Source organism: Cervus elaphus, chromosome 21, assembly GCF_910594005.1.
Source record: "Cervus elaphus chromosome 21, mCerEla1.1, whole genome shotgun sequence".
Classification (NCBI taxonomy): Eukaryota; Metazoa; Chordata; class Mammalia; order Artiodactyla; family Cervidae; genus Cervus; species Cervus elaphus.
In genome coordinates, this window is record NC_057835.1 from 72,731,345 (window position 1) to 72,757,520 (window position 26,176).

Genomic DNA, 26,176 nt, shown 5'->3' on the forward strand with positions numbered 1-26,176 from the left:
GTCCGACTCTTTACCACCCATGGACTGTAGCATGCCAGGCTCCCCTATCTTCCACTATCTCCTGGAATTTGCTCAAATTCAAGTCCATTAAGTCCATGATGCTATCAAACCATCTCATCCTCTCTTCTCCTTTTACTTTGAATCTTTCCCAGCAGTAGGGTCTCTTCCAGTGAGTCAGCTCTTTGCATCAGATGGCCAAAGTATTTAAGCCTTCCAATGATTAATCAAACTTTATCTGCTTTAGGGTTGGCTGGTTTGATGATTGGATCTCCTTGCAGTCCAAAGGACTCTCAAGTGTCTTCTCTAACGCCACAGTTTGAAACGCATCAATTCTTCGGCCCTTAGCCTTCCTTATGGTCCAACTCTCACATCCATACATGACTACTGAAAAAACCATAGCTTTGACTATAGGCACCTTTGTTGGCAAAGTGATGTCTCTGCTTTTTAATATGCTGCCTAGGTTGATCATAGTTTTCCTTCCAAGGAGCAAGCATCTTTTAATTTTATGGCTGCAGTCACCAACCACAGTGATTTTGAAGCCCAAGAAAATAAAATCTGTCACGGCTTCTACTTTTTCCCTTTCTATTTGCCATGAAGTGATGGGACCAGATGCCATGATCTTAGTTTTTCAAATGTTTATTTTTAAGCCAGCTTTTTCACTATCATCTTTCACCCTCATCAAGAGGCACTTAGTTTCTCTCCACTTTCTGCCATTAGAGTGGTATCATCTGCATATCTGAAGTTGTTGATGTTTCTCCCGGCAATCTTGATTTCAGCTTGTGATTTACCCAGCCCAGCATTTCTCATGATGTGATCTGCATGTAAGTTACATAAGCAAGGTTGTTGGAGTTTACTCAGTAGCAAATATGACAACAATAAAGAATCATTTGAGTGTTTACTATAAGTGAAAACAACGTCAACAATTGGGGGTCTATATTTGCTTTTAATAATGCCAGTACCAAGGAACCATGGTAGGCGACTTCAAGGTTATGTTGACAAGGCTGATGCTTCACCTGCTTCGGAGATGTATGTACTTTGGGGGAAAGAATGTACAGAAATCACCTACGCTCCTTATTGAGCATAGGAGACCACAGAGTGTCCAAATATTAGTAAGTAAAATCGGGTGAGTTTACTGCTGCCTCTGAGTACCAAATAGCATCTTAGACTGCAGAGCTGCTCTCTACCTCAACATGGAAGCTCTGGGGACTTTTGGATAAAGGAGGATCACCATGAAGGTGAGGCTGCTAATTTAGTCCTCGGGCATCATTTGTTTAAAAAAAAAAATAGAAATAAAAAAAACTAATAGGTAAGATGATATCACAACAAATTATAGACAGAAGGAGCAATTTTTAGAAAGAGGAATTTCATCCATAATAACTATGTTGAAATCTCCACAAAACAGTCAGCAAAACAAGGGAAAAGATAGGCTAGAGATATGAAGATGAATTATTCAGATTTACCAAGTGTCACTCAAGCTGTTCTGTTTTGAAGATTCTCTCATTAATTTATTCACTTAGTTAATCATTAAACATCTACAAGGTGTTTGACAGGACAAAATAGCAGGACAATGTGTTTAGCCTCAAGAAAACTAAACCTCTGGTAGCAAAAACTCTTTGCACATAAATATCTATGGTGTAATACATGTTGTGGTGAGGTTGTAATCGACATAGAGAAGAGGAAATAAGGTGAGAGCCATCCCACAAGGAGGTGACTTTTAAAGTAGAACTTAATGGAGAGAGGAATATTTGCAAGTCAAGAGAGGAAAGACATTCCAAATAGGTCCGCATACAAACTCATAAAGATATGAGTGTATTTCCAACTCACATATACATGAGAACGTAAGACAACAGAGGTGCCAAGAGAAATTGATGGGGATAGTGTTAATACATGCTGTTAAGAAATAGAATATCCCATGGAAAAAAATAAAACTTAACCCCTATGCACTGTACAGAAGAAAGTAAATTTCTGATGGATAAAAGTTGAAAAGTTTAGAAGTGTTTTTAAATATGTTTATAACCTGAGACAGAATAAAATATTAATGCACACACTATTGAACAAAGCGTAAAGCTGATTACATTCAGACTTAAACCGGTGTTACACAAAAACCACCATAAACAGTGTTTCTCCACAGGTGCTCCACGGTGGGAGAACGCTTTTGCAAATTATATGATAAAACAAGTTACTGTCACAAAATTTTAAAGATACTTACAAAGGAGAAAACCACACATACACACACACACACACACACACATACACACACACTCCTCAATGGAAAAATAAGTAGCAGGTATAAGTAAGCAATTCACAGAAAAGGGCAAAAATTGTCCTATAAACATATGAAAGTCTGCCTAGCCTCCCTCATAATCTGGGAAAAACACAATTAGATATAGTTTCAGACTTGTTTGGAAAAGCATGAAATGTTTGATAGCAGATGTAAGCACGAGCACAGAACAGTGGAATTCTCATACCCTGGGATGGAGTTAAAGATTATTTGGGGAACAACCTGGCAATGTATACCAAAACTGAAGATATGTATCTCTTTTACCTCATCGACTTCACACCTCAGTACGTAACACAGCAAGCTCTAGTGGCTATGCCTAAGGAGATGTGCAAAGAATGCAGATCACAGCCTTTTTGGTTCAAGTGAAAAGCTAAGACAAACAAACAAAAAGTAAAACATAAGTGTTCATTAACAACGGAAAGAGTGTGCCATCCTCAATTATTCATATGAAACTCAAGAGCCATCCAAATGGAAACTTTTTCAAAAACCATGATATTTGCAACAGTCCTGAAATCAGTAGAGAGCATTAGTCAGCCTACCACAGTGCCTGGGTTCCAAAGAAGAGCTCCCTGAGAGAGTCAGGTGGATTCTGCAGTACCTCTCACAACAGAAAAAGCATGGAGCGTCGCGTCCCCCACACCACTGTTGATCTGTGCAGTCAAAATGCCCATGTAGCTTCAAAAGGAGGGAAAATAGACTTCACATCTTGATGAGGGCATGCAAGATTCTGGAATCAGATTTGGGAACAGAAATACTGCTTTGAACACTTTCGTAAAATGCAACCTTCCACAAATAGGGTCGTAGATGAAAACACTGGCTCTAGTGTCCAAACGCCTGTGGCAAAATCCTGGCTTCTGCTCAGGAGGAACATAGCATGTCCTTAAAAAACAAATACTTTGCCAATGTCAAGTTTGTTTCATTTGTAAAGAGAGCAGCAGTTGTATGATCCCAGAGGGTAGTTTGGGGGTTAAACAACCTATTATAGATAACCTATGCAGAATACTTAGCATGCTGCCTAGCTCATACAAGAACTCAAAAAATGTAACTGCCAACTGGCTGTAAGAATTTAGAGAAGTTTCTCAACCACTTAGAAACTCAGTTTCTTCATATGCAAAACAGTGATGAGAGTACTTACTTCTCAGGATTGTTTTGGAGATTAAATAAGTTTAAGTATGGTTAATAGGTAGTAAGAAATATTACACATATATCATAATTATTTACATTTACACTTAGAATTGGACTTCCCTGGTGGCTCAGACGGTAAAGCGCCTGCCTACCATGTGGGAGACCTGGGTTCGATTCCTGGGTCGGGAAGATCTCCTGGAGAAGGAAACAGCAACCCACTCCAGTACTCTTGCCTGGAAAATCCCATGGACAGAGGAGCCTGGTAGGCTACAGTCCATGGGGTCGCAAAGAGTCAGACACAACTGCGCGGCTTCACTCACACTTAGAATTACATATATTACTGTGTGTTAGTCACTCAGTTGTGTCTGTCTGTTTGTAACCCTGTGGACTGTAGCCCACCAGGCTCTTCTCTCCATGGAATTATCCAGGCAAGAATACTGGAGTGAGTAGCCAGTCCCTTCTCCAGGGGATCTTCCTGACTCCGGATCCAGCCCAGGTCTCCTGCATTGCAGGTGGATACTTTACCATCTGAGCCACCAGGGAAGTCATTTAACTATACAAATAATTATAATAATTGAGTATAATAGATTTTAACAAATCAGTCCCCTGAGAAAACAACCTCACATTACAAAAATAGGGAATTCAAACTAATAGACCATGTGTGTGGAGCAATGAAGAACTTCAAACTTATTAAATTTAAGTGTTTAGTTAGTTTTTCCAATATGCACCACAATGGAAATGATCAACTAAAATAATATTGCAATGTAGCAGGATAAACAAACGTGTGCTCTGATTCCTCATAAAGGACACCGGGGGCTGCTGGATATGATCTGAACAGCAATACTGGTAAAGCAATGGAGCCACAAAGAAAAGAAGAAAAATGGTCACTCTGAGGCTTTGATGATCTTTATCCAGTCCAGGCTGTAAAGAACTCCGAGAAATTGTCTAAACTCTGAACCCAGCCAAGACTGCTTGGAGCAATGCCTTAATTACATTCTGATTAGAATGACACTGCCTAGAAACAGACTCCAAATTAAGTGATTTTTGTTCTGCACGGCCTTCTAGTACGGCTATCTATGATGCATATAAGCACGTGAAATAAAAGATGCACGGCCGTTGAAATTTCTAAAATGCCTCTTCAGGGCACGGTGGTGTCACCAGCAAATCCGCTTCCCATCAGGTCAGCTTCATGGGCGTGTAACCGTGGTCCACAGAAGGATGGGGCTGGGACCCGTGTTCAACAGTCACTGCCTTGGAATTACTGAGCGTTTCATCTTTGCATCTTAGTTTGTAGGTGGAGTCTGGTGGGACCATGGCAGCTGGGGTGGTGCCGTGTGCTGAGAGTCTCAGCTGACACCTGGTGCGGCCTCCTGGAGCCTCTCCACCTCCCAGGTAGGGGCTCTTGGCAGCCCCATCCCCACTCTCTGGGCCTTGAGTCCGCCATACGTCACCTTCCTGCCCTGCTACCATCGCCACCTTCAACTAGTGGCAGGGTCGAGTATGTGGAGGAAGGCCTAGGCTCTACCAGCGCCCTCCACCCTTGGGAGGGCCCGGGATGTGATGGGGAAGTTTGGGATTAGGCGTGTCTGCAGCTCGCTAGCCTGAGGGCAGGGTGTCATGTGACAAGTGACGGGTTGCAGGGACAAGGGCTCTCTTATCCGTTTCTGGTCACTGTACCCAGCGTGTCCTTCCGTGGAGGTTGGAGTCCCTTAGGATCACCTGTCTCCCGTGGCTGGGGAGCTAGCAGGGAAGAGGGAGATTGATACACTGGTCTGGTGGCTCAGACTGAGACCTCAGCTGCCTGTGAAGATCTGCACTGACCCTGTTTTTCATTCAACTGCTCAAGGGAGTTTAACTAAACATTAGAAATTTAATGAAAACACCGTCCAGACAGTGATCTTGGTAGAAAAGAAAAAAAAAAAAATAGTACTTCTAGCAGCACTTTTTCCCCTAAATTTTGACCAAAAAGCCCCAAACTTCTGTCTTGCATCGGGCCCGGCAAACTCTAGCCATTCCTACTTCCGTTAGATGACAGACTTTGCTGAGCAGTGGTGGGACTGAGGAACACAACAGGGGAGGCTTGCTCTCCCTACTTCAGAGGAGGCGTTTTGCTGGTCGGAATGATAACAATTTCTGAAGTAAATCAAATATGACTTCAATAATGATCTCCATCAGCTTTCTCAAAAAAGTCCTTTTGATGGCTGTTGGTCGATGGTTTTCAATTAAATTTCCATTCTGATTCGTTTCTGTGATTGGTTCTTGGCACTTTGAAAGCAGACATGTAATTAGTTATAACTCCATTGTGATTTTTTGGATGTTTAAGAGTGCTGCTTACTTTTGACTGTTTATCTTTATGTTTTCTCCTCTTTGGTACCTCTTGTTTATCTTGTGGCAGCATTGATAATGATAGTCCAGCTCATATGTAGGTGAAGCAGTTAAATTTGTAGAATTCCACAAAGTAACCCAACATCTGCCCCTCCCCCAAAATATTCTACTATACCTCCATTAAGGGCCTGAGTCTTTGATTACAGAGTGGCCCCTGGTTATCATAAATGGTCTCCTCCTTTATGACTTCAAAGGATAGAGTGCCACATGAGTTGCTTTCTACAGGATTTTCATCTCAAAAACCTATGACTCAGCTGAGTTGTAATGAAATTTCCCTAAAAGGAATTTTCTCCCAGATGTATTTTTTTTCCCTCAGATTGAATTTCTGCAGTTAATAAATATCATGAGATTTTAAATACCATGATATTAAATACCTTCCACTTGTATTTCTGGTTCTTAAAAAATCTTAGCAAAGTTTGCTTATTAAAGTAACTTTGTTTTTGTCTTCTTTCTTTCTTTACCATATTAGCCATAGGCTTTAATGAAGGGGTTACAGGGGAATCATATATTTGAACTAAACATGCTGGAAAACTTTATTTTTAAACTGCAGATTTTATTTTCTTTAACCAGTCAGTGGTTGCAATGGAAAAGTTAGTAACCTGCTGAAATAGAAGAGGAAGAGCAAGCTGACAGGATTTGCTGATAGATTAAACAAGAGGGATAAGAAAAACAAAGGGATATAAGGAGGATTCATAGGTATTAGGCCTGAGCAGCTTGAGCTGATAATGGTGCCATTCCCCTGGGTGGAGAAAACTGGTAGGAGCTGGTTTGGTGTAGGGCTCTGCTTCAGACATGGTGAGCTTGAGATGTCCTTTAATACTAAGTGGAGAAGTCAAAGATGCAAGTCTGAATCAAAGTGAAGATCACATGTAATACATAAATATGGAGCTAACAGCCCTTAGGTTTTATGCAAAGTCCTAAATGCTGATGGGATTACCTGAAGTCCTTGCTCTTGAAGGAAACAGAAGTTCTGGGCTTGTGTTCTGAGGCATCTTAAAATCTCATAGGAGAATGAGCAAAGGTGACTACAAAGAGTTCTCTGAGAAGTTGGATGAAAACAAAGAGTCTGCTGGGTCACCCAAGCCAACCGAAGAAGGTATATCAATGTGTCAAATCTGAGGAGGAGCCAAGAAAGCTGAGGGAAGAAATGGCACCATGGCATGAGCTGTATGGCCGTCAGGTGGCTCAGATGGCCAAGTATCTGCCTGCACTGCGGGAGGCCTGGCTTCCATCCCTGGGTCAGGAAGATCCCCTGGAGAAGGGCAGGGCCACCCACTCCAGTATTCTTGCCTGGAGAATCCCAGGGACAGAGGTGGGCTACAGTCCATGGGGTCGCAAAGAGTCAGACACATCTGAGTGACTGACACTTTACTTTTTTTTAGAAAAGAAACTTAACTGGAAAATTTGAGAAGAATATATACACAACTCTTTCAAAAAGTTTTTCTGTTAAGGGAACAAAAATGTTAATGCTAACAGGCATTGAATTCAATTGTGTTAGCTATTACACACACAAATAAAAGTAGGTTTTACAGACTGAATTGTGTTCCCCCAGATTCATATGTTGAAGTCCGAAGCCCCAGTATGAGTGTATTTGGAAACATAATCTTCTAAGGAGGTAATTCAGATTAAGTGAGGTCACAAGAGCAAAGCTCTTATTCTATAAGAATGGTGTCCTTGTCCTTGAGAATTCTCTCCCTATGTGTACACATGCAGGATAGGCTGTGAAGACACAGTGAGAAGGAAAGAATTCTGCAAGCCAGGAAGAGGGGGTTCATCAGAAGTCAACCCTGATGGCACTTTGGACTTGGACTTGTAGCTTCCAGAACTGTAAGAAAAAGAATGTCTGTTGTTTATTCCCCCCAGTCTGCAGTATCTTATTATGGCAGACAAAACTAATATAGTAGCTTACACAGTATACTTATAAAGTCTTGTTTAAAATTATTTTTTACTGGTTTCATATCCAAAATATTTTTCACTTTTATGCTGATCAGTTTCAACCAACTCATCCTCTAGATCACCCCCTATTTCCACAAATGTACTAACATTTAGCCATTTAGTCAGGTCAACATTTTCAGAGCCATCCTTGGTTCAGTTCAGTTCAGTTCAGTCGCTCAGTCGTGTCTGACTCTTTGCGACCCCATACTCTCTCTTATAAACCACATGAAATCCATTTAAAAAATCACACTAGTTCTACCTTCTAAATGTATTCCAAATTTAACCACTGCTTTTCTCCTTCACTTTCATTTCTTTAGGTTTAGCTATGATTACCTGTCAGCTATAAAACCCTTTTAACTAGTGCCCCATATTCCACTTAAGCACCACTGATGTCTGTTCTCCTGTAGGAACCCAAATATTTCATCTAAAATATGAACCAAGTCTTGCCTTACCTCTGCTCTCAACATTTAAGTGGTTTTCCCTTTTCACAGAATAAAATCCAAAGTTCTTTTCATAGCCACAAGTCTGCCATAATCTGCCCCTTGGCTATTTCTCTGTATCAGGTAAATATTTTTATATGACAAACAACCTGAAAACTCAATAGCTTAAAATAATACTTATTATCACTTAAATGTCTGTGGCTTGGCTAAGAGTTAACCAGTCCAGGCTGGGCTTAACTGGAGCTGCTTCACTAAATGACTCTGCTCCTGTATTTACTAGAAGGTCAGCCCAAGCTACTCATCTCACCGCACTAACAGATGTGCAGAAGGAAAAAACAAGCAAAGACTCATAAGGCTTAGATTCAGAACTGGTGTATTGTCACTTCTACTTTGTTCTATTGACCAAAAGCAAGTCATATGGCTAAATGCAAAAATCTCTTTAGAGGAAGAAATTGCAATACCACACAGCACAAGATATGCATATAAGAAGGGATAAGGATTGTGTTAGATAACACCATCTACCACACACTCCGATCCATTTTCCTGGCTTGCTTTCTTTCGCTCACTTGACTTCAAGGCTCACATTTTCCAATCAAGCTACCATCTCAAGGCCTTTGAACTTGTGCTTCCTTCTGCTTGGGATACTCTTTGTGTAGATTATCATATGACTTTTGCTGTTTCAGCTTCCCAGATAGCGCTAATGGTAAAGAATCCACCTGCCAATGCAGGAGATGCAAGAGATGCAGGCTCAATCCCTGGGTTGGGAAGATGCCTTGGAGAAGGAAATGGCAACGCACTCCAGAATTCTTTCCTGGAAAATTCCATGGACAGAGGAGTCTGGCGGGCTGTAGTCCATGGGGCCTCAGAGAATCAGTTATGACTCAGTGAGATCTTAAATTTCTTCTTTTAATTCAGATCTCTGCCAAAATATAATACTCTCAAAGTTTCCCATGACTAGGAGTTAGCAAATTATGACCCAATTCTTGCCCACTGTCTCTTTTTATAATTAAGTTTTATTGGAACACAGTCATGCCCAATCATTGATTTATTATCAATGACTGGTTACACACCGTAATGGCAGAGTTCAGTAGTTAGTTTGTCTCAGAAACTATGCTAGAAATCTTAAAAATATACTTATTATCTTGCCTTTTCTAGAAAAAGTTTGCCAAATCCCTGCTCTGTCCCATTTAGCTTGCTTTATTTTTCTTCTTGTTAATTATTATATAATTTAACTTATATTTATTTACCTGTTTATGATTGAACTCCTTCACTAGTGTATAAGCTTTGCTGGGAAGAATTTTGTCATAGTTACTGCTGTATTGATAGTTCTAGAATTGTACCACATAGTCAGACCCATATTCTCATCTCCTTTAAGTCTTTGTGTTAATGCACTTCCCAGAAAGGTCTCTCTTGACAATCACACCACCCCTAGGCCCTCTTCCTCTGCCCTATACATTGTCTTTATTTTACAGAACTTAATTACCTTCTTATATATTGCCTCACTTTACTGCTAATGTCTGACTTCTCAGGAAAATGCTAACTTCCTAGGGACAGAAATCTGTATCTGAAATACTTCCTTGATTCAAAGCCAGGCATATAAGAACTGCTTAACCCATATCTGTTGAATAATTGAGCAAATGAAGATAACTTCTTAGGAATCAAGTTAAAATTTTTAAATTTCAGAGAATAAAATGGTAGGAAAATAAAACGGTGATTTTCTTCAGAGGTTAGGAGGATTCTTGAGAAAAACCTCTAAATGAGACTCAAGTAAGTCCTCCAGCCCTCCTATGTAATGAGGCTTCTTTGTCATAGAACATATGAGCCTAACGGCACGTGGATCTGACTTAAGTTGTTAGGACCCTTTCTGAAAGGCACGCTGCCCATCACCATCAGCGAGAATGGAAAACACCACCAGATACCCGTGTTTAAAGCCCCTCTATTTAGATAACCTGCTTACTTTGCTGTTTAGTCACTAAATTGTGTCCAACTCTTTGTGACCCCATGGACTGTAGCCTGCCAGGCTCTCTGTTCATGGGATTTCCCAGGCAAGAATAATGGAGTGGGTTGCCATTTCCTTCTCCAGGGGATCTTCCCTAGCCAGGGGTCGAACCCATATCTCCTGCATTGGCAGATGGATTCTTTATCACTGAGCTGCCAGGGGAGCCCACCCTGCTTACTAGCTCTCCTTAGTTGGCATATTTCAGAGAAGAATAAACTTCCTTTTGTACTTCAAGGTAGAGGAAAATTGTAATAGAATTTCACCCAAGATTTATGTCTCCAGGGAAATAATAACAAAACCGGGGGCGGTCAGAATACTCCTCTGCCCTTGTTAAAATATTGGACACCCATGAGAACAACTTTTCGGCATTTTCTATGGTCTCGTTCCTCACTCTTAGAGTGAGCAAAGCTAGCTGTGGAGTGAGGATCATTCAGAAAATGAAGATTTTTGCCTTCAGGAGAATGGAAGCAGTTCAGGTAATACCTACGTTTACGGAGATGAGTTGGAGTGAAAGGAGGGTTGTCATTCATTTGCAGAGGCTTCAGTTGGGGGGAATATCGAGGAGTAGCTGCCTTGTGTCCAGATGCCTAGTAGATTCAGCCCATTTCCCAAAGGTGAAAGAAAGAAGAGGAGATGGAAAGGCTTGGGTCACACAGTCTGGTGGAGTAACTAGCCACTTGGTGAGCAAATTATTGACAGTGTTTTTATCATTCCTGCTTTAGCAGATGCATCTCATACTCTGCCGTATCCATTTGCCCTTAATGCTTCGAGGTGCAGCAACACAGCTTCTAATTGCAGGACCTGAACGTTATGACCAACCTAAACAGCATATTAAAAAGCAGAGACATTATTTTGACAACAAAGGTCTGTCTAGTCAAGGCTGTGGTTTTTCCAGTAGTCATGAATGGATGTGAGAGTTGGACTATAAAGAAAGCTGAGCGCTGAAGAATTGATGCTTTTGAACTGTGGTGTTGGAGAAGACTCTTGAGAGCCCCTTGGACTGCAAGGAGATCCAACCAGTCCATCCTAAAGGAAATCAGTCCTTAATATTCATTGGAAGGACTGATGTTGAAGCTGAAACTCCAATAGTTTGGCCACCTGATGCGGAGAGCTGACTCATTTGAAAAGACCCTGATGCTGGGAAAGATTGAGGGCAGGAGGAAAAGGGGACGATAGAGGATGAGATGATTGGATGGCATCACCGACTCAATGGACATGGGTTTGGGTGGACTCCGGGAGTTGGTGATGGACAGGGAGGCCTGGTGTGCTGCAGTTCATGGGGTCGCAAAGAGTCAGACACGACTGAGCAACTGAAATGAACTGAACTGAACTGATCTTCGTTGCCTGACATGTTTCGCCTGCTACAAGAATCTGCTTGGCCACTGGCACAGACCAGAAGTGGATGGGAATTAAATCCGCAGGAGCAACCCTTAAGCAATTACTGACAAAAGCTGGTTCGTAAATACCCTAACTCCCTCACCTCCCCACCCCCACCCCAGTAGGTTAACACCAGGGCTGTGTATTTAACAAGGACCTCCAGAGTGTTCCCAGTGAGATCAAGCCACAGTCCCTGCTTTGGTGACATTTATTGGCTGTCTTCACTTCCCTGTCTTACCTCATCGGCACCCACCCACTCAAGGCCCAGATAAACTGCTTGTTCTCAAGTTATGGTGTCAAGGTCTGCTTCTAGGCAAAACCTCAACTCAGAAACATGCCTTTCCAATTCATACTTAATGTTAATTCCCTAGCCAACCTTAAATGTGATGATCTTTGGTTTCAGATATTGGGGGAATGTGTTTACCTTAAAAGCTACATCTTATCCTTCAGTAGTAAACCTTTAGGAAAATTTAGTATTAATCTTTTAGTAGCTTTCTTATTATTGTTACCAGTGAACATGCTGTGGCAACCTGAAAGAACTAACAAAATGTTTATAAGTTCATTGATTTTAGATTTTTATACAATAAAATATTTTGAGATCTGATAGTCCTTTTATAAAACCCAAGGCCTTTGTTTCATACATGGAAACATTTTAGATGGTACAAAGTTTGCGAAGAGACTTACCAAAGGTTTCACTGCTATTTGGCTTTACAGGTGAACCACAGGTTAAATTCAGATCTTCCTATAGAATTAACTAGTATAATGCCTAGGCAAGTGCTCTGTGCTCATCCTTCTCTTCTAGGGTTTTCCAGTTGTGCCTGTTTTGACTATCTTGTAAAGCATGTATTTCTGCTTGGTTTGGGAGAGGGAAGTCTGTCTTTATTTCTGTCCTCCTTACAAACAGGCGAGTACTAGCTGCTTAATACAAAGCAGGCCTCTTTTTTGCAATTTCTGTTTACCTAAATACCCAGGGTTGTTCCTTTCAGGAAAGAGGAAATGTCCTTATTTTCTCTCTCTGCCAATTTCTGCAGCCACCAGCTGCAGAAGCAGTCATCCTCGTGTTGTAGCAGAATTAATAATTTGCCTCCTGGGACTCATGAGAGACTCCTCTTGCCACCTAGATCAGTGCATATGGCTGATGCACTTGCATATTCTTGCTCCATCCTTGCATTAGGCTCAGTTGTTAGACCTCTCCAGAGACAATAAAGCCCACCCACCCATGGGCCTGGACCCTGTGGCAGCTCTCATCCAGAAGTATAGGTGTAGATGTGTCCATGTGCTGCCAACGGAAGGCCCAGGCAGCTGCTGTGGCCTCATCCGGAAGAACCCCAGGCTGCCCGGCCTCCTGTATTGGGCGGAGTCAGACTCCATCCAGCTCGGCCTGGCCACCATCATCCCTGCCTCAGTGGGAGACTCAGGGACTTTCACACGACAGGCTGCCCTGCTGAGCTCACAGGGATTCTGGCTTCCCAGAGGGCTGGTTAACCCAATCCAGAGTACTACCGCCATGAGTTTTGAGTAAAAAGAGTTTTTTGTGGGCAGTCCTTTGAAAGAGGCATTGAGCACAAGCATTCTGCTCATTCTAGAGACAGAGCATCAAAGCAGAGAGTTTAATGATGTTCCTAGAATTAATTATGTTACCCTGAGTAGATTTGAAAAATATAAAATCTAACCTCTTAATTTCATTTTACCTGGAGTCTTTTTTTTTTTTTTTACTACTATGTCCTTTTTTGTTTGTTTTTTACCCAAGTTTATTTATAGGGAGATGTATAATGGTTTATTTCTTCCTAAAGAATAATTCATTCAGGGCAGTAGATGCTGCATACATCTGCGAGGTTTTTAAGTATCTCATGCATTATGTGGCCCAAATGGCTACATTAGAAAAAAAAAATCCCAATTAGTGAAATTTAAATATGGAATTTCTTTGAATTGCATTTCTCCTTTCATATGTTACAACATTCTGATCAATGGCACCGAAAAGCAAGAGGTTTCTCTTATTGCTATATATTTTTATTTTCCTCCAAATATCAATGCCACATCAACTGTTAATCTGAAAAACCTCATTTAATGTCAGCTTGCTCACAGTTATGAAAATTCAGGTAATGTATTCCTGTTACTAATTGTATTTGAGAAAGTGTTATTAATTTCATATATCAAGTTCGCAGTGGCCATCTGTTCCCTCCGAACTGCTGCTTCTCCCTCCATCTGCCCTGTTTTTCTTCTGCTAATCGGGTGGCAAGGGCTCAGATGATCGGGAAGTTTCTCTCTGACTTTTGATTTGTCACTCATCATCAAGCCAGCTGTGCATTTGTAACAGACTCCTCCGACGGGTGGTGGTGAATTTAAATCTGTCTGGTTTTCTTTCTTTTTTTTTTTTTAATAAAACTTTTTTTGTCAAAAAATGTTTAAAGGAAGCCAGATTGTATTTTCTACACTGTAAAATGTGCTTTGCTGCCACTAATTTGGCTGCATCTGCACCCTCATGAATATAGATGAAGGTACATGGCCAGGATATTATTAGGGACTGCAGCAAGCAGGGAAGAATTTTAAATGCAGCAAGATACCATAGTTTAGATTACTGAGAACATTAGGACAAACTAACAAGAAACTGCTGACATTTGCTAGCTTTAAGTTCAAGATGAGTTTTTGAATCTTAAACACAAAGATTCTTCTTTGAATATTTTTGCTGGTGTATGACTGGGCCAGGGAAAGAAAGAGGTTATGAGGAAGATTCTAGGAGGACATTTTAAAACTGGAAAGTTTTCATTTCAAATTTCTTCACCTTCTCTCCCATAAGTCAGTGTGCAGATGACTTGTTTGAGGTATCTCATAACTGAGCAGGACATTAGCTAACATCACGACTTTTAAGTAACTTGGGCATTCTGTGGGAAAGATATTCCAGACTTGGGGATGTGAAGATTAACTTAAAATACCAACTATTATTGTTTGTGATTATTTATTGTATTTTTAGTGCTCATAACAGGTTATTCATAATAAATGTTTATGAAAATCTCTTTCAACTCTTCTGATACCCACTTTTACCAAAGTCCAATAGATAACAACAGTACTCAGATGTTAACGATGATTGAAGTGTTATTTTGCCTTCAAAATGATTCAGGATAACTCGATAGAAAAAATATTCAACTTGTATTCAATAAACATGTACCACGAATGCATATTTAGGAACAGAAAGGAAATCAAACTATGGGACAATAACTGTCCTCAAGCAACCTATACTATATATAAAGCACTCTATTACATTTCCAGGTGTAGTTAGTAGTGAATAGTAAGGGAATAACTGCCAAAGAAAAACACATACAAATCTTAAGAATAAACATTTTTAATTTCATTAGCTCTAAAACAAAGCAAAGGCTTCTAATATTGATTACATGCTTAGTTAATATTTCTACATTAGAAATGAAACTTCTTCAATTTTTTTTTCCTCTTCATAGCACTTCAGTTTCAAAAAGGATTGTCACCCTTCAGTTCAGCCACTCAGACTTGTCTGATTCTTTGTGACCCCATGGACTGCAGCATGCCACGCTTCCCTGTCTATCACCAATTCCTGGAGCTTGCTCAAACTCAGGTCTATCAAGTCAGTGATGCTATCCAACTATCATATCCTCTGTTGTCCCCTTCTCCTCCTGCCTTCAGTCTTTCCCAGCATCAGGGTCTTTTCCAACGAGTCAGTTCTTCGCATCAGGTAGCCAAAGTATTGGAGCTTCAGCTTCAGGATCAGTCCTTCCAAAGAATATTCAGGACCGATTTTCTTTAGGATGGACTGATTTGATCTCCTTGCAGTCCAAGGGACTCTTAAGAGTCTTCTCCAACACCACAGTTCAAAACCATCAATTCTTTGACACTCAGCTTTCTTTATAGTCCAACTCTTATATCCATACATGACTACTGGAAAAGCCATAGCTTTGACTAGATGAAACTTTGTCAGCAAAGTAAGGTCTCTGCTTTTTAATAAGCTGTCTAGGTTGGCCATAGCTTTTCTTCCAAGAAGCAAGTGTCTTTTAATTTCATGGCTGCAGTCACCATCTGCAACGATTTTGGAGCCCAAGAAAATAAACTGTATCACTGTTTCCATTGTTTCCCCATCTATTTGCTATGAAGTGATGGGACTGGATGCCATGATCTTAGTTTTTTGAATGTTGAGTTTTAAGCCAACTTTTTCACTCTCCTCTTTCACTTTCATCAAGAGGCTCTTGCTTTTTTTTTTTTTTTTAAGGAAACTGCTCAAAATAGTACAGTTAAGAGAAAACTAGAAATTTACATTGTAAAGGACAGAGTCTATACCATAAAACTTCTTATGGGAATTCTGTCCCTGAAAAAGATATGTTGAGTCCTAATCCCCATATCTGTGAATGTGATCTTATTTGGAAATAGGGTCTTTGCATATGTTATCAAGTTAAAGCCAAATTAGGTTGGGCGGTAATCAAATGTACCTGGGGTCTTTATAAGAAGAGAAGAGACACATAGAACATGTGACAATAAAGTCAGGGACTGGATGGTGCATCTAAAGTCAAGGCCACCCAGGATTGCCAGCAGCCACCAGAAGCTAGGAAGAGGCAGAGGATTCTTTTCTAGACCCTTCCAGTCTTCTAGTTCCCCAAACTGTGCAAGAGTCCATTTCTGTTGTTGTAAGCTACCAAGTTTAGGGCAATTTGTTACCACCATTTGAGGAAAGAAATGCAGTATCATATGAAATTTAAAAAATAAAAACAAAATGACCAGTTTCTTTTTTTTTTTTAATTTTCAAAACTCATGTTTAATTTTAACATAGGGAGTCAAAATCTTTATGTTTCTCAGCATCGTGAAGTAGAGCACCCACAGACATTTTAAAATTTTCAAAATCATTCTCCTCTGAAAATATTATTTTTATCACAATAAAATAATTGTAAAATTGTCAAGTAGTTTCAAGTTCCCATAGTGACATGAGATGTAAATTACTTCAAGAAGCAATAAGAAACTAATTTTTTTGTGTTACCATAACTTATTTAACCTCTTCTGTTGTTTAAGTGATTTTTTTTTTTTTTTACTTTCCCCCACGTATTTTTACTAGGGATGCTACTACCAAGGCAGAATCTAGTTCTAATTTTTTTTACACATCTTTTGATATCCTTTATGAAAAACAACTTTGCATCTCTGTTTCTTTACTTTAGAAAGAAATGAGATGTCAATATATACCTCCTCAAAAGAATTGATTGTTTCCAGACCTGCCCAAATCTTTAAGAACAAAAAAAAAAAAAAAAAAGAAAGAAAGAAAACTTAATCTAAACATCTTCCTTGCCTCTTGTTAAGTCTGTTCCCACATCTTTCTCTTTATGCCCATCAAAAAGTCCCCAGAGACCCTGTGATAGCCTCTCCCCTTATCATCAGCTAGGTTTAGATGTTTTCCAATTCATTCAGATCAGTTTTTTAAACTATTTTTTAATTGAAGTACAGTTAATATACAATGTTATATTAGTTTCAGGTGAAGGGCAAAGTGATGGTTTTATATTCAGCTTTAGAACATAATTATATATTTTTATTCAGATTCTTTTCTGTCATAGGTTATTACAAGGTATTTAATATAGTTCCCTGTGCTAGACAGTAGGTCCTAGTTGTTTATCTGTTTTATGCATAGTAGTGTCTATATGTTCATCTTAAACTGTTGACATCAGTCCTTAGGAGTTCTATAGAGCTGTACTCCTCAACGTTGTCTAAATGTTGCTCTTTCTTTACCACCTTACTAATTAAAGTGTGGTCCTGGGACCAGAAGCATCAACATCACATGGAAACTTGTTAGAAATGACTAACAGGCCAGGCTCTCAGACCCCAGAATCAGAACAGCGTTTCTGACAGGTTCTCCATGTGAGTCCAACATACCTTTCAGTTTGAGAAACAGCTACACAACACATTATTGCTTTTCCCTGTAAATCTACAAAGCAGTATCGTACACAACCTCTTCCTAGTTTGATAACAGTTTCCTTTCCTTTAAATTATATAAACCAAAATCTAGCAACATTTAGAGAATTGGTGTATGAACAAAAAGTAGGGAAAAAGATCGCAAATCATAGATACATGCTACAGCATTTTACCATTGATGTTTTCCTAGCGTACTGTGTGGGTACCAAGACCTTGGAATATCCTTCATGATAATAATAGAATATATATTTACACAGAAGGAAAGACCAGATCCCTTTAAATGATACTTCTGTTTCCTTTCCCTAGGTAGATAATGAAGTAGATTCACTTTTCCCATGACACAGGGCTGCCTGATATTTTGCTGTGTTACATGACGTGCTTCAGCATGACTAATACATCCCAGCTGGTCTCAACAGCAGGAAAATGTGTCGTGGGGGGCGGTCGGGGGTGGGGGGGGCGTGGTGGTGGCATGGTTAGGAAGCTACGCATGTGCAAGGCAGAAGACGCTCTGTTGTGTCTATGATTAGAGTTGGGGGTGGGATGGGAAGAAGGAATGAATGAAAAGGGGGAAAATGAGGAAATCCCAGGAGATCTGGAGACTTGAAATATTTCAAGCTGTCATTTACCTTTGCAAAGTTGTGGTGGGTGACTGTGTTTACAGGCTGTGGATCTGTAAACAGCACATGTGCAAACCGTTAGCTATTGTTTTGAAAATGACAGTATGGCCAATAATTTCAATTTCAGTGTTTGAGCGTGAACCAGATGACGCTATGTTTTATTTAAAACTGGGCCTGTATCATGGAGGGTGGAAACATGTACCTCTTAAACACTTTTATATTGTGTAGTCTGCCATATGTTGCCTGCTTTCAGGTTTTTAAAGTGATGCCTACTGCCTAAAGGTAGCTTGTTTCAGGATTATAATCCGCATCTTGCTTGAGGGCAGAAATGAACCCATTAGTTTAACAGCCCACTAATGGGCTTGGTATAAACGTGTTAATTCTATTCAGTCTTCCTTAAGGGTTAGGTTGAATGGTAGTTTGACAAAAGAGAAAGAAAAGTAGAGAATCACCATGAGAAGTATGAGGCCATACAAAACATGTGGTCAATATATATTTTAAGTGGTCTCCTTCCCACCAAAAAAAAAAAAAAGCCAGTCTTGATAGCTAGATGAAGTCTAGCTTTTTTTTTTTAAATCATACATTATAAAATAAACCTCCTTTATTATGTAATTTTAGATGGAAACAAGTTTCTTGCTCCCTATGTATTTTCAATAGAGGCAAGTATGCATGCTAACATTAACTGTTACCATGTATACTTTTCTTTACTGAAAATACGGAAGTAGCAAGAAAATTGGGTATATGGGCTTCCCCCGTGGTTCAGTGGTAAATAATCTGCACGCAGTGCAGGAGCCACAGGAAACACAGGTTTGATCCCTGGGTCAGGAAGATTCCCCTGGAGGAAGGCACGGCAGCCCACTCCAGTATTCTTGCCTGCAGAATCCCCATGGACAGAGGAAACCTGGAGGGCTACAGTCCATTGGGTCACAAAGAGTGGGACACAACTGGAGCGAGTTAGCACGCAGACACATCCAGGGTGTATATTCAAGAAAGAAGTTGGATGCATATTCTAGCTGAGTAGTATTTAACTTTTGGTGAGATCTGGGCTGGCCATAAGAGATCCTTGCCATCTCAGGGCACTTTTAGAAACGCTTATCTGTTGTCAGCTGAGCAAGAACAGCACCAACTCTGAAATGACATCCCCCGGATGAAGGCTGTTCTACTGTGTGGTCCTTGAGCCTTTGGGAATGTGAGGCCACGTTCCATGTAGGGAAGATCTGGGCAGTGGGACAGAAGCGTGAGTGGGTGAAGCCCGCCCCGTGACTTGATAAAGGTCATACAACGCTCTGGTTTTTACTTAGAGAAATGTTTCTCTAATCTTCAAGAATCCAAGGCCTGAAGTCCTAGATAATTGTTGACCCTGGGCTGATTTCCCAAGTAATTCACCCCTGAAATCCAGTTCTGTCTCCCTCAGAGGAGGCAGACATTAAGCCCCTTGTGATCACTCCACCTTGCTAAGTAATCATCCAAATACTATTACCACTTAATTCGCTTAATATTAGTGTCCATGTTAAACCGATATCTTCCTTTTTTCAAAAAAAAAAAAAAATTGACAGTTTATAACAGGATTTCTTATCTGGTAATAACTATCTAGGTTTATTTGAAAAGCCCTTTCTTGTTAGCTTAAGAAATAAAACCCAGCAACGAGAGACGATTAGGCGTCCCCCCAGGCGGGGTTCAGACAGTTTCTTCTTTGTGTTTGCCTGTCTTCTTTTGTAAGATGTGACCAGCAGCCTGTCTTGGGAGGCCTGTGGGGGGAAGAGATTAAGTTCTCCTCAGCTGGCGGGCCGAGGGTGTGGCTCTTTACCATGTTGGCTAACAGATGGTGGCAGACCAACAGGTGCACCCAGATCAGCGCACCACGCTTTTTACATCTGCCTCGTGCACAAGCAGTGTGCTCACCGCCACGCCCCCCACGCCAGCTGGGGCCTCGGCTGCTACCAAGCCCGGCCCAGGCAAGGTGCAGAGAGATGGAGGCCCATGACCTTCAACTGTTAGCCTAAGGATACGACGTGCTTTAGAGGGTAAGCCAGGCGAGAATGCTTTGATCCGAATGGTATGCAGTGAAAACAGAAACCAAGGGTGCGGATCCTGAGGGGAAGTGAGGAAGCAGGCAGTTTTGCCCACAAAATGGTCTTTTTGGGGATTTGACAGATTCTGTCATCAGGGCCAGTGATCTCACTTGTCGCAAGGACACTGGCCTGTGTTTATTGCCACCCTGGGAAACTGTGGTTGGAGGGCTAAAGATTCTTGAACAGGGACAACCCAGGGAGTCACTGAGACAATTCTGTTTGCAACAACAACTCAACTTCAGTGCACTTGCTGTGTGCGATGTCCCGCCTGCTTTATCTCATGGCATCCTTCTAACAGCTCTGGAGGGTGGGCACTGTTTCTAGTCCCATTCTACAGGGGAGAAACCAAGACACAGAGCGGCCAAGTGATTTACAACTGGAGAAGAACAGAGCCAGGACTTTCAGACTCGGTTTTATTTAAATATCTATTTATTGAGTCTACTATGTGGCACACAGGCCTCTCTGAACCAAGCTCGCCTGATCCCAAAACCCTTGCATTTAACATTTGTGTGGGGCACTCAAGGATCAATGGGCTTTAGAGCGCGATCTACTTGAAGGTAGATAGAAAGGAAAGAAACATACTTGGGGTAAATCCAAGTCACCATGTCACACGTTAAATCCCTCTTGAAAGGACTGGTTTTTGTTTCATTTTGCTTTGTTTTTGGTCTGATTACTGAGGTCCTTATGTCAAATAAAAGGTCATGGCCCTATGATGTTTTACTAATCCTCACCATTTACCTTATTTAAATCCAAAGAATTCCCTCATCTCACCTTTTTTTTTTTTTTTTTAAACAGAGGAGGGAAATTACTCACACGTCTATCTCCTGGGTCACATTATTCTTTACTATCAAACAGGAACTGGAGCTCCAATTTCTTGATTTCTTACCTTGATTCAAAACTATTTTTCCACATTGGATTGTTTCATTTCCATTTATGTGCTCTCCTCGATAAAGGATTTGTGGCAGGGATAGTAACAAGCTAGCTGCCCCCTCTAGCTTCAGCTCTCAGTGCAAACTTGAGCCTGCTGAGTGAGGAGAAAGCACAGTAGGGCCACATTTAACCACCCTGGTTTCTACCCTTCATCCTGTAATGAGACATACACAAAGAGCCAATTGCCTGATTTAAAAGTCTGGAAGAGCAAATGAACTGAAGAACACCATCTTCACACAAGGCTTCATGAGAGTCCCCAGCACTCCTCTGGACACGTGACACATGACGTGACAAGGTTTAGAAAAGGAAAATTTGTCCCATATCTTTATTGTCAATTAGTGTTCACAGGCAGAATGCTATAGTGATTGTTGAAAACAAATAGTTGTTGTTACCTATATGTCAGTCACTGAAGTGCTTCACATGCATGTTATCGTTTCATCTCCCTAAAAACACTATAATGTTGGCACTATAATTGATTCATTTTACAGATGAGGAAATAAAGCTTTACTATGCTTAAGTAACTGGTACAAGGTCTCACAACTGGTAATTATATCTTTGTATGATTTTGGTTATTGGGCAATCATCCCTTTGGACTGTAAGTTGTATGAGGACAGAGATTGTGTCTTTTGATGCCTCTATTCAACAAACCTAGACAGCATATAAAAAGCAAAGACATCACTTGGCCAACAAAGGTCCACATAAGTCAAATCTATGGTTTTTCCAATAGTCATGTACAGTTGTGAGAATTGGACCATAAAACAAGCTGAGCACTGAAGAATTGATGCTTTCAAATTGTGGTGTTGGAAAAGACTCTCAAGAGTCCCTTGGACTGCAAGGGGATCAAACCAGTCAATGCTAAAGGAAATCAACTCTGAATATTCATTAGAAGGACTGATGCTGAAGCTGAAGCTCCAAAACTTTGGCCACCTGATACAAAGAGCCAACTCATTGGAAAAGACCCTGATGCTGGGAAAGATTGAAGGCAAAAGGAGAAGAGAGTGGCAGAGGATAAGATATTTAGATAACATCACCTACTCAATGGACATGAATGTGAGCCAACTCTGGCAGATAGTGAAGGACAGGGAAGCTTGGCGTGCTGTAGTCCATGGGGTGGCAAAGAGTCAGATAACAACAACAAATTCACCCCAAACTGCTTAAACTATTTAACAGGGTCCTCATCAGTTCAGTTCAGTTCAGTTCAGTCACTCAGTCGTGTCCGACTCTTTGCAACCCCATGAATTGCAGCACACCAGGCTTCCCTGTCTATCACCAACTCCCGGAGTTTACTCAAACTCATGTCCATCGAGTCGGTGATGCCATCCAGCCATCTCATCCTCTGTCGTCCCCTTCTCCTCCTGCCCCCAATCCCTCCCAGCATCAAGGTCTTTTCCAATGAGTCAACTCTTTGCATGAGGTGGTCAAAGTCCTGGAGTTTCAGCTTCAGCATCAGTCCTTCCAATCAACACCCAGGACTGATCTCCTTTAGGATGGGCTGGTTGGATCTCCTTGCAGTCCAAGGGGCTCTCAAGAGTCTTCTCCAACACCACAGTTCAAAAGCATCAATTCTTCAGCACTCAGCTTTCTTCACAGTTCAACTCTCACATCCATACATGACCACTGGAAAAAGCATAGCCTTGACTAGATGGACCTTTGTTGGCAAAGTAATGTCTCTGCTTTTTAATATGCTATCTAGGTTGGTCATAACTTTCCTTCCAAGGATTAAGCGTCTTTCAATTTCATGGCTGCAATCACCATCTGCAGTTATTTTGGAGCCCAAAAAAATAAAATCTGACACTTTCTACTGTTTCTCCATCTATTTGCCATGAAGTGATGGGACCAGATGCCATGATCTTAGTTTTCTGAATGTTGAGCTTTAAGTCAACTTTTTCACTCTCCTCTTTCACTTTCATCAAGAGGCTTTGTAGTTCCTCTTCACTTTCTGCCATAAGGGTGGTGTCATCTGCCTATCTGAGGTTATTGATATTCCTCCTGGCAATCTTAATTCCAGCTTGTGCTTCTTCCAGCCCAGCGTTTCTCATGATGTACTCTGCATATAAGTTAAATAAGCAGGGTCTTCATACATATGTTTAATAAATATTTGTTCAACCACCGAAGAAAAGAATGAATGAATGAAGTTGGAGAAGTGGAATTCAAACCCATTCCTGTCTGCATCCAGAGGCTGTCTTTTTAACCACTCTGCACAAGACCGCACATTGCTCAGCTAGGTTCTGCTTCTTTGTTAGGTATTGTTATAGACTGAATTATATCTCCCCAAAATTCAAATGTTGCAGCACGAACCCCGAATTTGACTGTATTTGGAGATAGGGTCTCAAACAAGGTAATCAAGGTTAAATGAGGTCATATGGGTCAGGCCCTAATCCAGCAGCACTATGGTCATTATGCAAAGAGGAAAACTCACCAGAACTCTCTGGTGCTTGCTTAGAGAAGAGGCCATGTGAGGAAATAGCAAGAAGGAAATAGCTCCTAATCAACAGATATTCCAGTTGGTGGGATGGTGGCAAGGATCTATGCCTTAAAAGGGATAGAGTTACTAACCTGAGTATCCTAGTGGATCTGAACTAAAGAGGAAGGCCAGTGATACGACAGTTTGGGTTGACATGAGAAAAGGAAGAGTGGTTTGAAGGGGGTAACTCAGGAATTGGTGATGGACAGGGAGGCCTGGTGTGCTGCAGTCCACGGGGTCGCAGAGAATCGGGCACGACTAAGCGACTGAACTGAACTCAGGAACCTAGGAGTTACTTGTAAACATGTCTGTACTCTGGGTCTCACTGATAGCAATAAGCCAGAAAGGACCAAGGTCAAAGTCTATGAAAATAAAGGAAGTCCCACAACCTCCAAAAATAATTCCATCCATAGCGAGAAGAATGCTGAAAACAGTGTTGTACGCTTGCCTCAGACATAATCATGTACTCCTGACATGATCATAACCTCTGAGGTATTGTGATAGGTGTGAGTCAGTGAGCTGGAATGGGAGCTGTGATGCTCTGAGGACTTGGGCAGCAGGAAGCCAGGGAAAACTGAAGCCTGTAGCCTGGGTGGTCAGAGCCCCTCCACAGTCATACCCTGGAGCAAACACCTGAAGATACCAATTGAAAACCTGAGTTTGGGGTCCTTGTCTATTGTGATCCGTACCTATTCCTATAGAACTGTCAGAGTTCTCACAAAATGGAGGCTCCATACAGGCATTAAATAACTAAATGAATAATATAATGCAGCAAGGAATGCAGATCTTTCAACTCCAAACATTTAAGTCCTATAGTGTTTTCAATTGTGACTGTAGTTACTAGCTGATTAAAGTTTACAGCATCAATATCTGCTGCTCAAGAATCAGTGGAAGTGTGACTCTTCTTGAATACGGAAGTGTATTCAAGAAACCAGTGCTGGGAAAAACCATGGGCCCTTCAGTAAGAAAATGTTTCTAGAATAAAATCTGGTTGCTTTTATTTTTGATGCTTTCCTTTGCAAAGATCAAGGAATTAGAGAGAATCATTCAAATGATTTATAAAATGAAGTTTGAAGCTAAGAAAGAAAAGCTAGATTGAACCTCATATGCTGAATTTCTTTATTATTCCTTTATCATAGGCTAGATATTAGTAAGAACACCCTTGCACTTTCCTTTCTTAATTTTTAATACAATTTTAAAGGCTAATTTCCATTCACAGTTATTACAAAACCTGAGCTGTGGTTACAGTACACCCTTGAGCCTATCTTGGCAGTTTAGTTGCTAAGTAGGGTCCAACTCTTGCAACCCCATGTACTATAGCCCGCCAGGCTGCTCTGTCCATGGGATTCTCCAGGCAAGAATATTGGTGTGGGTTGCCATTTCCTTACACCCTTGTATCTCTTACTCTCCCATCTGTGTATTTCCCTGCCCCCCTGATAACCACTAGTTAACACTCTTGTGATTGCAATTTCCCTTTCTATGAAGAAACACACACACGCAGCGATGCAAGTGACTGGTCGCATAAGAGACCACACTGGTATCTGGCATTTCCGCCCCTTATACCTGGGGTCCCTGAGCTAAGATGACCGTGCTGGGCCCACAGCCGTCCCCCACAACCTCAGCGATGTGGTGGGGTTGGCGCTCGCTCACGGCTGCTGCTCTTGCAACCTGGTGGGTTTTTCAAGCTTAGCGGAATGGAAAACTCGGTTCCTCTTGACGCAAACTAAAGAGATACCTATCACACTGCGAGTCCCTCTCTGCTCTGGGGCAGATTTAAAATTAGGAGGAGCACAGCCCCGGCTGTCTCGGTGAAGGCAGCCACTCACCTCGGGCTAAGCGGAGCGGCCGGGCTCGCAGCCCGCTGGGCGCCTCCACGGCGCGGGCTCAAGGCACCTCCTTGTGAGTTAGATAGATCTCTGAGCCGCGCTCCTCTGCAGAAACTGCAGCAAGAGCCCCCACAAGACTGTAAGCCCCACAGCTAAGACTAGCTGAGAATGTCTTTCCATCGTCACCGTCATAATCTGCTCCCGAGGTGAACGCTGAGCACCAAATGCCAGGTCACTGCTAGAACAGGTGTACCAGCCTTCACCTGGGACCTGGGGAAGGGAAGCGATGAGCTAAGGACGGTGGAATCAGAAGTTCCTAGGTAAGCGAGCTCTTAAACAAGTGTGCCCGGACTTACGGAGCTTGAAAATGCCCTCTCTGGCACGCTGCCTATGGTGCAGCTTCGCATAAATAAGCGCTTCATGAAGTGTGTTTCCTGGAACACCGGGCTGCAAGATGCCGGGGGCAGAAGTCGCATCCCTTATTCCATTCCAGCGCGAGAGCCTGTTAAAGGCCCAGAAGCATCCTGTAGTAAAACCCTCCGTTTAGCACAAACTCTCACTTATTTGACCGTAACACCCTTTTTATGCAATTACCTTTTAACATCTTTCGAAGTGGTTTTCAGTTGTACATACTTTACAAAACACTGATCTGAAAGACCATTCAAATATATCCGGTATGTGTCAGAAGCTTAAGGCAGCATTTCTGAGACTTCCAAAGGAAACAGAGGTTCTGCCCCACCCTGGGGCGGTGAGTGGAATTTGATATTCCTCCTTCCCCTCTTATTGTCCTTCAAATCCGAAGCATTGCTTTT